This window comes from Geotrypetes seraphini, chromosome 5, assembly GCF_902459505.1.
Source record: "Geotrypetes seraphini chromosome 5, aGeoSer1.1, whole genome shotgun sequence".
NCBI classification, from domain to species: domain Eukaryota; kingdom Metazoa; phylum Chordata; class Amphibia; order Gymnophiona; family Dermophiidae; genus Geotrypetes; species Geotrypetes seraphini.
In genome coordinates this window covers 193,056,346-193,072,984 of record NC_047088.1, presented here as the reverse complement: position 1 = coordinate 193,072,984, position 16,639 = coordinate 193,056,346, and the positions used below count along the sequence as shown (strand labels likewise).

The window sequence follows — 16,639 nt, the reverse complement described above, 5'->3', positions numbered from 1 at the left end:
AAAGGGACCTGGACAAGCTGGAAGACTGGGCAAACAAATGGCAAATGCGCTTTAACGTGGAAAAATGCAAGGTCATGCATATAGGGAAAAAGAACCCGTGGGAGACAGCAGTCTAGAGAGAGACTTGGGTGTGCTAGTGGATGCATCACTGAAGCCATCTGCACAGTGCGCAGCAGCCTCGAAAAAAGCCAACAGGATGCTGGGCATCATAAAGAGGGGCATAACAACCAGGACGCGGGAAGTCATCATGCCATTGTATCGAGCGATGGTGCGTCCGCATCTGGAATACTGTGTTCAATATTGGTCGCCGTACCTCAAGAAGGACATGGCAGTACTTGAGAGAGTCCAAAGGAGAGCAATGAAACTGGTAAGAGGGCTGGAACACTGCCCATACGCCGAGAGGTTGGATAGGCTGGGGCTCTTCTCTCTGGAAAAAAGGAGGCTCAGGGGAGATATGATAGAGACCTTCAAGATCATGAGGGGCATAGAGAGGGTGGATAGGGACAGATTCTTCAGACTGAGGGGGACAACAAGTACGAGGGGGCATTCGGAGAAACTGAAGGGAGATAGGTTCAAAACAAATGCAAGGAAGTTTTTTTTCACACAAAGGGTCGTGGACACCTGGAATGCGCTACCGGAGGAAGTGATCAGGCAGAGTACAGTACAAGGATTCAAACAGGGATTGGACGGATTCCTGAGGGATAAAGGGATCGTGGGATACTGAGAGAGGTGCTGGGATGTAACACAGGTATAGAAAGCTAACCAGGTAATAAGTATAGAAACCCAACCAGGTCGTGCATGTGCAAGACCGGAGGGTTAGGACTTCGATGGGAAGATAGGACTCAATGGGAAACCAAGGTGGCAAGGGGGCCCCTTCTGGTGATTCAGACAGGTCGTGACCTGTTTGGGCCGCCGCGGGAGCGGACTGCTGGGCAGGATGGACCTATGGTCTGACCCGGCGGAGGCACTGCTTATGTTTTTATGTTCTTATGGAGTGACATGCAGCATCTTTGAAGCTGTGGGTGCAGGTTGAACAGGGTGCAGGTTGAACAGGGTGTGGGCTCAGACACTTGGGTCGCTCATGTGGGGGACTTAGGGGAAAAAGAGCTGGGGACCATTTCTAATCCATTCACTAGGTGGATGCTGAGGGTCTGGAAAGGGAAGGCCTGCAAATTGCTGGGTAAAAGTAGGGAGCTGTTTCATCCTGATGCTGCTGAGGAAGGAATGCTCTGAGTTGTACAATGTGCAAGACAGCTCCGATGAACTGTAGAGTTTGAGAGGGTTGTAGCTGGGATTTGGGAAAGTTGATTTTGAATCCCAAACTTTAAAGGAACCATGTAGTCCGTTGGGTTGCTACAATAACCCCCTTGAGATGTTGAATCTTTGAGCCAGTCGTCCAGGTACGGGAACACCTGTAGACCATGGTTCCGCAGAGCTGCTGCTACTATAACTAGGCACATGGTGAAAACTCTTGGAGATGATGCCAGGCTGAAGGGTAGCACTCTGTATTGGAAATGCAGATTTCCCACCTGAAATCTGAGTAACTGTTGAGAGGCTAGATGAATGGGAATGTGAGTGTAAGCCTCTTTGAGATCTAGAGAACATAACCAATCGTTCTGATATAGAAGAGGATATAAGGATGCAAGAGACAACATGCAGAATTTTTCTTTGACTAAAAATTTGTTGAGTGCTCTGAGATCCAAGATAGGGCGCAGATCACCTATCTTCTTCGGAACTAGGAAGTAACAGGAGTAAAACCCCCTGCTCTGCTGTTCCAAGGGAACTTCCTCGATGGCATGGAGATGAAGCAGAGCTTGAGCTTCCTGAAGAAGAAGGGTGGTCTGCAATGAATTGGAAGGATACTGTCTTGGAGGAAGATCTGGTGGAATCTGGAGGAAACAAAGAGAGTATCCTTCATTGAGGATAGTCAGCACCCAGAAGTCTGATGTAATCATCTCCCAGTGGTGGTAAAAATGATGGAGACGACTTCCAATGGGAAGGGGAGAGGACAGAGGCAGAACAATGGAGGTTATGCTCTATATTAGATGGTCAAAAGGGTTGAGAAGCCTTAGGCACAGCAAGAGTCTGAGATTTTTGCTGCTGTTGTGGTTGCTTCTTAGGATGCGCTCGTTTATAAGGAGCTGCTCTCTGTGGAAAACACCTCTGGTAAGATGGAAGAGGCCTAAAGCCTTTAGAGGTAGAAGGCTTAGGCAAACGATCGAAGCAAACGATTTTTCATGTTCAGACAATCGTTTAGTAGCTGCCTCGATGGAGTCATCAAACAATTCATTGCCCTGACAAGGAATGTTGGCCAGACGATCTTGAAGATTGGGGTCCATATCTACAGGGCGGAGACAGGCAAGACGGTTCATTGCCACTGAGAAGGCAGTGACCAAATTCATCATAGGAAGATTGAAGGAGATGCATGCGGAGTTGAGTCAATGTAGTAATCGCATGCTGAAACCCTGGAAGATGATGCTGAGGAATATATTTGAAATATTCAGGCAGTGTGTCAAGCAAATATTTGAAATAAGAAATGAAAACAAAATTGTAATTCATAACTCTAGTTGCCATAAGAGAATTATGATACAGACGTCGACCAAACTTGTTCATGGTCCTGCCCTCTCTTCCAGGAGGGACAGTGGCATAAACTTTGGCAGGATTGGTCCTTTTCGAGAAGACTCCACAAGAAGGGACTGATGGTATAACTGAGATTTTTCGAAGCCCTTGCAGTAGACCATCCTGTAATGAGATTCCAGCTTTCCTGGTACAGCAGGAATGGAATAAGGTGTTTTAAGATGTCGCTTGAAAGTTTGAGAAAGAGGTCTATTAATGGGCAATTTAAGAGACTCCGCAGGAGGACGAGACATACTCATTTCTTCTAAATACTCCATAGAGTATTTGGAAACAGAGTCCAAAGTAATATTGAGGTCCTTACTCATTTGACATAGGAAAGAGGAAAAAGATATCTGCTCCAAGGAAGGTTGACCTCGAGGGGAAGAAGGTGACCTCGAAGTGCCTCTCAAGACAGAGAACGAAGGTGAAACTTCTTTGGAGTGCTGATATCTGAGGTCTGAATATATAGGTATAGATGACTCACTGAGAGAATGGATAGAATCCCTTGCAGAAGAAGTATATTCTGGAAGTGGTGTCCTCGACTTCAAAGTTGGAGGTCTCGAAGAGTCTCGAGGCCTGGAGAAACAAGGCCTGTCTCAAGAAGAGGATCTGTGTCTCGATGGATTCCTCGACTTAAGTGGAGACCTATGCCTTGAACCAGGCAGGTCTCGCTGGGAGGAACGTCAAGGAAAGGGCAACACCTTATGTGAGGAAGGAAGGCTGAAGATCGAGATCGAGACACCAAAAGGCATTGAACTCCTTGTGTTGAGGTATCTCGAGGCACTGAGAAGGACTCGGCTCCTTCAGTAATGTGCTTATGCTCCAGATGAGACACTCGCAAAGACTCGATTCCTTGTATAGAGTGTATAGAATCCTCTCGAGGCACTCCAAGGACGCGACTCCTTGTATAGAGTGAGTAGATTCAGCTCGAGGCACTGTCAAGGACTCGACTCCTTGTGATACTGCTAAGTTCTCAGACTGGACTGCAGGAAGCAGAGTCGAGGAAGGAGCATGTTTGGCAAGCATATTACCAAACTGGTGATCCAAAATGGTCTGAATCATAACCTCCAAATATGGCACCAAGACTTTAGAATCTGGAACATTTGGTGTGGCTATAATCTCTGAAGGAAGAGGAGGAAGAATGACTCGTCGACTTCGAGACATTCTTCTTGGGCAGCTTGATAACCACTGCTGTCACCTGACCTGAGGGAGGCAGCAAGGCAAGCATCTCATCAGGAGAAGACTTAGCAGATTTGCTCGAGGACGAGGACCCGCCGAACGAGGAGGATCTGATTAAGGTCGAGGCAGAATGCGGAACCCCTGTGAGAAGCTTGACCGGATTCAAGGTCGAGACCAGGGAAAGTGGATCCAGACCGCTGCCAAAGAGTTTCTCCACCTGAACTCAATGTTGTTTGAGGGCTCGAGGTTGAAGGGTAGCACAGCAGGCATACGACTCTGGATGATGGTCAGGTCCTAAACTCATCACCTATGTGGGTCAGTGAAGGAGATTGCACGCTGGCAACGGCTACACTTCTTGAAGCTGTGACTGGCCGGGACATAAATGGAAAAATAGCCTCAGCGAAAATGCGAGATTGAAGCCTGCAGGCTGAGGCCACGAGGCAGGCCCTTCCATGACAGAAGAGAAAAATCAAATTAAGGGTTTTTTTTTTGTTTTTTAAAAAAATAAAACGCTCAAGAAAACACAATGACCCTGTAAAGAAATAAAACACGAGCCGCGGTGAAAGGCATGAAGTAGAACTGAGTATAGTGCAGAGCGTCAAAATAGGACATCTTGGTTCCGCAGAAAACTGAGGAGACACGCACCCTGCATCGGGCGGGAAGCCACTCGCACATGCGCGGTGCAGCAGTCGCAAACTTTCTAAAGTTCTTCAAGCAAGTCTGCTTGCAAAGCTGTCCGCATCCGGGCTCTGTGGATGATGTCACCCATATATTGAGAATAGGCTGCCTGTTTGTCCTGGGATAACTCCTATTTCTACCATCAGAACATAAAAATAGCCTTACTGGGTCAGACCAATGGTCCATCAAGCCCAGTAGCCTGTTCTCACAGAGGCCAATCCAGGTCCCTAGTACCTAGCCAAAACCCAAGAAGTCCTTTTTGCAGGACTTAAGCTCAAGGACAGTGAGCCTGAATGTAGGTGATCACCATTTGCTGTGTTTTAAAAAGACTATTCTTTGTTTTCTCTAGGCAAAGTAGAAGGAGCTTGAACAGTTGACTTCACTGTTTCTGCCATGGAATTTATTTTGAAGTATTTCATAGTTATTTCTCACCATAGACTGGAAGGAGTTGTGGTTCACGGCAGCTGAAGTGAGGACAAAGTCCTTGTGGAGATCCAGTGGATCTAGGTCTAGGCTGAGTGCCAGTGTGAGCTGTTTAGTATTCCACCAGTCTTAATCTCTTACTCATGAAAAGACAATTCCAGGTGGCTATGGACAATGCAATACTATTAGAAATAGGAACAAGCTGAGGGAAACTTTTAGGCACACCCTATTTATGCTGGAGTTTTCTTGGCCTAAATGCCTACACCTAAGTTAAAAACAGACACTTAACACAAAAATAACACCTACGATCCACCCCTAACCATGCCCACTTTTAATTATGCTCTTTGGAGTAGATGCCTACATTTTATTGAGTCATGATTTTCAAGTTAGGCACCTAACTTTCAATTAAGTTCAATTAACATAATGTCAGTTATGAGGCAATAAGGGTAAAATTCTAGAAACAGTACCTTAAGCACCCTACTGGCACCTAAATTAATAGGGAAACACCATTTGAAATAGCAAATAACTTTAAATTTAAAATGCCGGAATTGTACTTTCAGAGGCGCCTACCAGTTCCTAACACCACTATGGGCATGGCTAAGGCCAGAAGTACATCATAAATAGGCTTCAAAAGAAATTTTTATAAGGTATATACACATGCAACTGTTTTCTTCAAAATACCTTAATAGAATAACTTAGAGCAACTTAGAACATCTCATAGACCTTGGCGGTGTCGCATGAGAATCAAGTTTTAACAAACGCAATCTATACACACCAGATTCGTCATTGGTGTAATTATCTTTAAAGTGCTTTATAGTGCACTTTATATAATAAATGTATCTTAGAAGTATAAATACTCATCTTAATTTTATTGCAAAAACGTGGCTTGGGGGTGCCTATTCCGACATAGGACTATGTTTCACCACCAGGCTGTATCAAGGAATCCCCCTTTCAATCTGCCGGAGCAATGTCTCCCACGTTTCAAAGTTCATGCAACTTTGAAACGTGGGAGACATTGCTCCGGCAGACTGAAAGGGGGATTCCTTTATACAGCCTGGTGGTGAAACATAGTCCTATGTCGGAATAGGCACCCCCAAGCCGTGTTTTTGTAATAAAATTAAGATGAGTATTTATACTTCTAAGATATATTTATTATAAAAATTGAACTATAAAGCATTTTAAAGATAATCAAACCGATGATAAGTCTGATGTGATTAGATTGTGTTTGTTAAAACTTGATTCTCATGCAGTGACACAGCCAAGGTCTGAGATGTTCTAGGTTGATCTAAGTTATTCTATTAAGGTATTTTGAAGAAAACAGTTAAGGCTAGAAGTGGCTTTAGGCACCGTAAAGCACCTACATAGGCACAATTCATGACAGATAAGCACTGGAAATGTAGGCCTGTAAAACCCTGGCCTACATTTACAGTGCCTATCTTTCCCAGAAGTGCGATTCTCTATACAGTGCCGTCATGGTGCCATATAGAGAATCTGAGCCATAGTGCCAATTTTCTGCACAAATTAAGTCTATTAATCAAGTTAGGCACCTACATTGGTCATTTACACTGATGTAAGCAACTAACTTTAGATGGATATATAGAATTTGCCCTTTTATCTCATAAAGCACGGAGTCAGATTCTTAATGATTTAAATAATTATTTAGTTTGGCACCCTAATCACAATGAATTGAGCAGGGGAAGAGAGTTCCTGGTTGGGTTAGGGGATAGTGGAATAGTCCTCAGGAGGTTATAAGAGTACAAACCTATATTTGTAAGTGTTTATTCAAGAAGGATTGAGTAGGAAGGGGGGAGTGGGTTGTGGATTTATAGGGGTTAAAATTCCTTTGGATTATAATTTATTACCTCATTGATAAGTTGCGCATATGGGAGGGATTCAGAATGCTGATGTAAAAATTACTTAATTTGAGCCATATTGTACATGTTTGTTCAATTAAAAAAATAGTTGAAAGTAATACATTGTTTGGAATTTTTTACTGTAAACTGTCTTCAGCTATTGGTCCAGGCACGTATTTAAGTATTGATTTTTATATTATGTTCCCTCCTCCAGAAGATATTGGGGTAAAGGCAAAAGCCATAATTTTCACAGAGAGTGGAACACAGTCACAGAGGTATGAATCCTGAGAGCTATGTGACTTCCACTCAATTTAGGTGTAGCCTGAAAACATCCACTTGTCTGGATCAGTCTGGCATAGATTATTGGGAAAGTGAAATTGATGTTTGCTAATTTCCCTTCCTTTTCTTTCCTTTAGTCTTGCCAGCCTAGTCCATAACCCACCTAGGGAGCTGAGGCGATAAAAGGCTTTCAGTCTATCAAGATTAGAAAGCTAACAGCAAGTATGATGATGCCCACTCTGAAAGATAGTTGGCCTAGGCATACCTTTTGAGATAGAGCATTATGTTTTGACTGCCTCAGGTTTGGTTTTGGTGATGAATTGGAAACCAAAACATAACAACAATTGCCTTCGGTGATATTTTTGACATAGGATACTGAGGAGTAGAAAGGAGCTTTTCATAGGTAGAGTTTCACAAACTGTGGCTCATGATGGCATATAGGGTTATAATCTGGGCTTGCACCATTTAGGACGTCATCCTTCACCTGCTGAGGGGGTATGCTTACGGTGGCCATGCAAACAGAGGTCTCGGCCACTGAAAGTTTGCTGAATGCTGCTATAAGTGGAATGACATCAGCTTTGAGCATTTTTCTGCTTCCATTTGCTGACAATGGAATATAACCCACTTGTCTGGGAAGGAAAGGAAGTTAACAGGTAAGTTTAAATTTTATCTTGTGCTAAAGAAGCAATACATGTGTCCATATATAGGAAAACCTTTCCCTTGCACGCATGTATCCACACTTTGTGATTCATTGTGATATCACACATTGCCTCACTGGATTTTAACAAACATTTACACTAGAAGCTATAACATCTCCTTGACCAATCAGTCAGTTGCATTGCATTAGTGGGAAGTTCTCCATTCGATCTACTCTGAAATGCAGGCAAAAGTGATAGGCAGTATATACTTTGTATAGATATAAAAATTAATCTGAGATGCGAAAAGTATTGCGGAGCTTGTCACATCTCCAGAACATGTCATCTCTTGCTCACCATTATTTTTTCTCTGTAGAGGGCCATGCTGTCACCAAACTTCTATGGGCTTACTGTTGTCCTATTCCTAAAGGCTGATCAGTTGCAACGTGGTCAAAAGAGTTGAGGGTAGAGGTTTAAAATTGTTTTAGTTGAATCTAAACTAGACAATAGTAAAGTACATTATGAGGAAAAGGCTTTTCATATTTAACATGAGTGGTAGAATAGAATGCAGTACTAATGACAGATTTGATGACTCTGATCCAGAGAAAACATTTTGTGAGGGAAGGAAGAGAAGCAGGAATAGATTAATAAGACAATTTTCTGGCCTCTCAGTCAATGCTTGAGCCTGAATTTAAACTACTTAGACTATAAGTGGTATATAAATACTTTAAATAAATACATATACTAGAGGGTGGATGTGACCTTAGACAATTTAAAGCTTACAGAAGTAATACGAGTATCGTGTTTCATTAGTGCAGGTAACAGTTCTAGATATAAACAATAACACTAGTTCTGTGTTATCAGGGAAAATTCATTCAAGAAAGTTTTGTGGAACAAAGCTGGCCTACTACCCTCTAGGCAAGGTGGTTTTCATTTTGCTGTTGACAGATGATGGCAGAGACAATTTAACCATACCAGTGCATGGTGCTATTTTCAGAAATGCATAAAACCAGTATGTGTTTCAGAGTTAAATCTTAGTAATTACTTTTGAAATTCTTTAAACTTCACTGTAGCTCCTCACCACCCATTGAAGCCACCACAACAGTAAGAAAATATTAGGTTTCAACTCAGATTAAAAATCTCATCACTCAGTTTGTGAACCAGTGAGCAAGATAAGAATTGCCACTGCTGGGTCAGACCAGTGGTCCATCACGCCCAGCAGTCCGCTCCCATGGCGACCCCCAGGTCAAAGACCAGAGCCCTAATTGAGATCAACCCTACCTGCGTACGTTCCGGTTCAGCAGGAATTTGTCCAACCTTATCTTGAATCCCTGGAGGGTATTTTCCCCTATAACAACCTCCAGAAGAGCGTTCCAGTTTTCCACCACTCTGGATAAAGAAGAACTTCCTTATGTTTATACGGAATCTATCCCCTTTTAACTTTAGAGAATGCCCTCTTGTTCTTCCTATCTTGGAGAGGGTGAACAACCTGTCTTTATCTACTAAGTCTATTACCTTCAGTATCTTGAATGTTTCTAGCATGTCCCCTCTCAGTCTATTTCGAGGGAGAAGAGGCCTAGTTTCTCTAATCTCTTGCTGTACGGCAACTCCTCCAGCCCCTTAACCATTTTAGTCGCACTTCTCTGGACCCTTTCGAGTAATACTGTGTCCTTCTTCATGTACGGCGACCAGTGCTGGATGCAGTATTCCAGGTGAGGGTGTACTATGGCCCGATACAGAGGCATGATAATCTCCAATATGTTCATGATCCCCTTAATCATTTCTAGCATTTTGTTCACTTTCTTCGCCGCTGCTGCACATTGTGCGGATGGTTTCATCGACTTGTTGACCAGTACTCCCAAGTTTCTTTCCTGGGGGGTCTCTCCAAGTATCGCCCCAGACATCCTGTATAAGATTTTTGTTACCAACATGCGTCACCTTACACTTATCCACGTTAAATCTCATTTGCCATGTCTCGGCCCATTTCTTGAGCATGTTTATGTCCTGTTGCAGGTCTTCACAATCCTTCTATGTCTTCACTACTCTGAATTGCTTCGTATCATCTGCAACTCTTGTAAAATATAACTGCTTTGCCAAAATGTATTTTTTTAGCTAGTTTTAAGCATGTTAACTAAAATTAAAATAGCCTTATTTGTTCCATTTTTTTAAATGTCAAAATGAGCTAGAAGGTTCTGAAAACCTCAAGTTGTGCAGCCATGATCCTCTTTATGATGGTAATGAATTTAATGCTGCTATACCAGGTAGGCAACGAGGGCCACAATCCAGTCAGGTTTTCCCTAATGAATATGCTTGAGATCTATTTGCCTACAATCGAGGCAGTGCATGCAAATAAATCTCATTCATATTCATTGGGGAAATCCTGAAAACCCGACTAGATTGTGGCCATCAAGGACCAAGGTTGCCCACTCCTGTCAGCTATACTGATATACTGCAAGGTTTCAAATCAGGTGTGACTCATATTGGAGTTTCCATTCACAAACATTATATAAAAGAGTTGAGATACATTAGGATACATACAAAGACAGAACTTAGAAATACTGTAGTCAAAACAGGGAAACAGTGCCAAGAAACAGGTGTGTTAATATTTTTGGGATGTGGTTAAGACTGCTGCTTTAAGAAATTGAGATCGCAATCGCTTAAAAATGTGACCCTATTGATATCAGGGTAAGTATAACTACCAACCATTTGTACTTTCTAAGTACTGCAACAAGCACGCTGCACAAGTTTATTTTTATCACATCAACTTTGGTAGTCCTGATAGAATACAGCAGAAAAAAATGGTATATTCACTTACCTAGAAGATAGAGGTTATCATCACTGCTGTTGTTTCTCTCTTTATGCTATCGTTAATGATAACCCAAGAGTACATTACTCCCTGTGGGTTCTAACCAGATGGACTGCCCCATATAATTAGTGAACATTAAATATATTTTGTATTTGTATGTGTCTTCATTAATTCCTTTACAATTGTCCCACTGTATGCAAGATTATGCAGGTGCTCTCTAAAACCCATGTGGTAATGGAGCAACAGTGTCCATGCAAACTTGCAACATTCCTGTTTTTACTGTGACTTAGAAAGATTTTATACTGCAAACCTTTTTTTGGGACAAGAATTTAATTCTTGAGACTTCTCTCGCCTTTTCTCTTGGGACGTTTAGAAGCCTGCTAGCATGACTTCCGGTCTCCAGTTTCCATGGGACTTGATCAGGTATTTGTCCCGCAGGTGAAAAATATTTAATTTTGATAATACTCAAAGCAAATCCTCATTGTTTGGGTTTGCACTCTGCTTGTGCACAAACAAAACAATGAAAATGGCTGCCTGCATATTTTTAATAAAAGGTTTGATGCTTTACCTTTCAGGTGATTATTTTCATACTTGTGTTGTGTTCTTTCTACAGAATAGAGACTAAATAATGACATGACCCTCAGCTGACTGACTGAAAACGTGACAGGACACGGTTCCTTGAGGACAGTGACAGCTTTTTATAAATTTTGCTAGTAAAGTATGTTGAAAATCTTGTCGTTTTGAAGTATAAAAGAAAAAAAAAATACTCCTAGTTTTGAGAGAAAAGTTAAGACATGTAACTTTTTATTGTACAAATTTTTGCCATAATTTGGTTCTGATTTGTGCTCTATAGCCAAGAAATAAACATTTTTCCTGTTTTAATTTTGTTGCCATTTGTGCCTGTTCCTGTTCTGTTTTGATAAGGGCATCAGGTAGTCAGAGCAGGTAGATTTCAACTCGTGGAGAACAATGATAGTGTGAAAAATGAAGAAGCAAAAAGGATAGTTGAAAGAAATAATCTATAGAGGATGATAAAAGATAATGGGCTGGTTTTAAAAGTAGTGGGACCAGTATTCAAACATTTGTTCCATCAGTTATCAGTGAATGTATAACTCCACTGTCTGTAGATGTTCAGTCACTAAGGGGGAAATTCTATAAATAGCACTGAAAATTAGGCACTGTTAAAATTGGACATTCAATGGGGAAAGTGTGGTGCAGTGGTTAAAACTACAGTCTCAGCACCCTAGAGTTGTGGGTTCAAACCCACGCTGCTCCTTGTGACCCTGGGCAAGTCACTTAATCCCCCCATTGCCCCAGGTATATGAGACAGATTGTGAGCCCGCCGGAACAGACAAGAAAAAACACTTGAGAACCTGAATAAATTTGTGTAAACTGTTCTGAGCTCTCCTGGGAGAACAGTATAGAAAATTGAATAAATAAATAATGCCAATTTATAGAGGTGCTCTAGATGAGCGCTGTTTATAGAATAGCGTTGAACTCCAAATTCCACACTCAACTTTGGACATGAGGACTTATCACAGCTGAAATGTGGTGTAAATCCTTGCACACAAGATGGCCACACCCCCTTTTGAATTGCACATGATCCAATTTAGGTGCCCATTGTTAAGAGTTGTGTACAGCCAAATCTGCCCAAATCATTAGTCCCAATTAAATAATTGTTAACTCTAATAATTAAATCATTATATTAGTCACCAAGCTGGGTTTTGCACCTAATTTTGGGTCTATGAACAGTAGTTGGCCAAACATATGGATGGATGGCTTGATACTTCCAGATTGTAACCTGCCAACAATGCTAAATAGTGAGGATTTGGTGATATATAAGATTAAAATCTAAATAGATTGGAGAAAAATCTTTAAACTCAATTCACAAATTAAACAATATAACTAATAAAGTGAATTTAAATAATAAACAATGTTTAAAAATCATTAAAAATGATTTTAAGAGTGCTCAGTGTGATATCTTATTCAAAACCAGCAGATTGTGAGAATAAAGATATAAGATCTTTACATCATTGCACTCGCCTCCCTACCAGCCCTAAACATCTTGTTGAATATAAACTGTTCAAGCAAACTTATAATAAAAGATATATATAAATGAGTACTTAGCTGAATTCACAAGATGTCGATTTGATTGAAAGATATTGTAAAGTTCACCACTCTTAAATGAGTTTACTCAAAGAGTATTGTCTTTAAGGGCTGCTCGTTGATGTTAACTTATTTAGTGCAATGAATTATTCCATATTGTTGTTATAGCTGGTTAGGAAATAATGTTGAATAAAGTGAGTCTCCACAACAACCACAAAAACCAAAATAAAAATCAACGTGTAGCTAAAACATCTTAGTCTGAAAGCTAAAGCAAAGTGTCCAACAGGAAATGAGGAAATGTTGGACACTTTGCTTTAGCTTTCAGACTAAGATGTTTTAGCTACACGTTGATTTTTATTTTGGTTTTTGTGGTTGTTGTGGAGACTCACTTTATTCAACATTATTTCCTAACCAGCTATAACAACAATATGGAATAATTCATTGCACTAAATAAGTTAACATCAACGAGCAGCCCTTAAAGACAATACTCTTTGAGTAAACTCATTTATGAGTGGTGAACTTTACAATATCTTTCAATCAAATCGACATCTTGTGAATTCAGCTAAGTACTCATTTATATATATCTTTTATTATAAGTTTGCTTGAACAGTTTATATTCAACAAGATGTTTAGGGCTGGTAGGGAGGTGAGTGCAATGATGTAAAGATCTTATATCTTTATTCTCACAATCTGCTGGTTTTGAATAAGATATCACACTGAGCACTCTTAAAATCATTTTTAATGATTTTTAAACATTGTTTATTATTTAAATTCACTTTATTAGTTATATAAGATATATAAGATTACACATAACAGATAGTGAAGAGATGGAGTGAGGGTGGGTCACAAAATTTATCTGGATAGTAGCAATGTTTCTTTGCTATTTAAATAAGTTATATATTTAGTTTAAAGATGCTTAATAGTAGACAACAACCAGCCAAAGTCTCTAGTTTCCTTACTCTTGAGTTCTAGAGAAAATCCCATTATTTATTTGTTGGAATTCATTACTACTATTAACCACCTTTTCATGAAGAGATTCACCCAAAGTGGTTTACAATACATTGAATAGTAATCAGGTAATATGGTAACATAGTAAATGACGGGAGATAAAGACCTGAATGGTCCATCCAGTCTGCCCAAACATACGCTCTCTTTAATTTAATGATTTAATTTAAATTGTTCTTTTTCTTAGATATTTCTGGGCCAAAAACCCAGAGCTCTGCTGGTATTGTGCAGCTACTGGAGTCTCCATCGAAGCTCACTATAGCTCATCTAAACCATCCCAGCCCATCCTTAACTGAATGGCCATATACGTGACACAGACCATGCAAGTCTGCTCTGTACTAGCCTTAGTTTTTTATTATATGCCATTATTTTCTGATTAGAGATCCTCTGTGTTCATCCCACGCTTTTTTGAATTCTCACCCTTTTCCTCTCCACCACCTCTCTCGGGAAAGCCTTCCAGGCATCAAGCACCCTCTCTGTAAAGAAGAATTTCCTAACATTACTCTTGAGTCTACCACCCCTCAACCTCAGATTATGCCCTCTGGTTTTACCATTTTGTTCTACGTCAATACCTCCCCTGTCCTTGAGAGCCGGAGCCAGGTCAGGTTTTCAGGATATCCACAATGAATATGTATGAGATGGATTTGCATGCACTTCTCCTTGAGATGCAAATATAGCTCATGCCTATTTTTTGTGGATATCCTGACAACCTGACCTGGCTCTGATTCTTGAGGACCGGAATTGCATACCCCTGCTCTAGGGTATACATATTCAGGGCTACCAGTCTCTTATCATATGTCTTTTGGCGCAGACCTCCTACCATTTTTGTCACCTTCCTCTGGACCGCTTCAAGTTTTCTTATATCCTTTGCCAGTTACGGTCTCCAAAATTGAACACTATACTCCAAGGGTGGCCTCTCCAATGACCTGTACAGGGTCATCAACACCTTCTTTCTTCTACTGGCTACGCCTCTTTCTATAAAGTTCAGCATCCTTCTGGCAACAGCCACTGCCTTGTTACACTGTCTCTTTGCCTTTAGATCTTCAGTCACTATCACCCCTAGGTCAATCTCCCCATCCAGGCATATCAGCCTCTCGCCTGCCAGCACATATGGCTCCTTCCGATTTCTACTCGCCAAATGCATTACTCTGCACTTCTTTGCATTGAATTTTAGTTGCCAGATATTAGACCATTCCTCTAACTTTTACAGATCCTTTTTCATATTTTCCACTCCCTCCTCAGTGTCTGCTCTGTTACAAATCTTGGTATCATCCGCAAAGAGGCAAACCTTTACTTCTAACCCTTCAGCAGTGTCACTCACAAACACATTGAAATGGATTGGCCCCAGCACCAATCCCTGAGGGACTCCACTACTTACCTTTCCTTCCTCCAAGCAAATTCCATTAACCACTACCCTCTGGCATCTGTCCATCCACCAGTTTCTAATCCAGCTCATAACTTTTGGTCCTAACTTCAGCCCATCAAATTTCAAGAGCCTCCTATGAGGAACCGTGTCAAAGGCTTTGCTGAAATCTAAGTAAAGTAGATCTAGCATCTGTCCTTGGCCCAGTTCTCTGGTTACCCAGTCAAAAAATTCAATCAGATTCTTTTGGCACGATTTACCTTTAGTAAAGTCATGTTGCCTCGGATCCTAATTTCACTATCCTTTCTTTTAGCAACATTTCCATTATTTTTCCAATAACCGAAGTGAGGCTTACCAGTCTGAAATTTTCCACTTCATCTCTGCGACCACTTTTGTGAATTGGCACCACATCCGCTCATCTCCAATCCCCTGGAACCACCCCATCTCTAGAGACTTGTTGAATAAATCTTTAATATGACCTGCCAGAACCTCTCTGAGCTCCCTCAATATCCTGGGATGGATCACATATGCTCCCATCGCTTTGTTCACTCTCAGTTTTTCAAGTTCATAAACACTTTCTTCCGTGAACAGTGTGGTATCTACTCCATTCTCGTGTGTATCTTTGCCTAACAATCTCAGTCCTTGAGCACGCTTACTGTATTGCAGCCCAACATATAGGGTACCTTATGCCAATAACACAAACAGAAATTGGTATTTTCATAAAAATATTATTTATTCAATTCATATCAAATTGAACTTGAGATTAGAATTAGAATGTCAGTTAATTATATGCATTACATATTTCCATAAACCATAACCCCGTAATTATTATTTCTCTGTGTGGAAGAATTTATTACGCACGAGACCAAGTTGTCTATGCATGTGGAGAACGATCTCCACTGAAACAGGGCAGCGTAGTTGCTTATATACTATTATAATGACTGGCGGCACATTACCTCCCTTTCCAACATGTTAACTTAGAAGGTGGGGACTATTTCAGACAAAGAAAATTCCTTAAGCTATTATAGATAACAGGCTTAAAGAAGAGTTTTACAAAGTATACAAGTTAAATATATATTTCCATTACAACAATTTCTAAAATATTCCAAATATGTATTTAGGAGTGTGTGGCATAGTGGTTAGAGCTACAGCCTCAGCACCCTGAGGTTGTGGGTTCAAATCCCATGCTGCTCCTCGTGACCCTAGACAAGTCGCCTAATCCCCCATTACCCCAGGTACATTAGATAGATTGTGAGCCTGCCAGGCCAGAGAGGGAAAATGCTTGAGTACCTGAATGTAAACCACTTAGACTATAAGTGGTATATAAATACTACAAATAAATAAACATAAAACCCTATGATGATATATATTCTTAAAAGGAAGACTTCTTGTCTTAGTGTAATAAAGCTGACAATTTACTTAAGGCCAGGAAATATGCATTATTGTAGATAGACAATAATTTTACCCTTTTTACAGTTTTAAAGACTTACTCAAAAAGCTCTTTCTGACCAAGATAATTCTCTCCAGAAAAAGCAGCTGACAGTTTACACTTACCCAAGCTAATCTCTTCAGACTTCACAAGTTTTCCCTGCAATTTACATTTCTCCCAGGTTTAACAAAGCAATCTAATCTAAAGAGACTCCTTACATTTCTTCTTTGTTTTCCTGGAATGCAACTGAGAGATCCAGGTTCAAAA

At 40.7% G+C, this 16,639-nt stretch overlaps 1 protein-coding gene across 4 annotated transcripts in view; it reads left to right on the top strand.

Moving 5' to 3' along the window:
• The window catches only part of RBM45 (RNA binding motif protein 45), a 102,297-nt gene extending 90,961 nt beyond the window's left edge, over positions 1 to 11,336 (top strand). The window contains exons 10-11 of one of the 4 annotated variants that reach the window (XR_004539488.1): positions 10,843 to 10,892; positions 11,083 to 11,336. The gene's annotated coding sequence lies outside the window, so the exon portion shown is untranslated. Of the gene's footprint in view, positions 1 to 10,842 lie in introns of all 4 variants that reach the window. The other 3 variants (XR_004539489.1, XM_033944856.1, XM_033944857.1) reach the window with 3 other exon arrangements.
• The last annotated feature ends 5,303 nt before the right edge of the window (positions 11,337 to 16,639 follow it).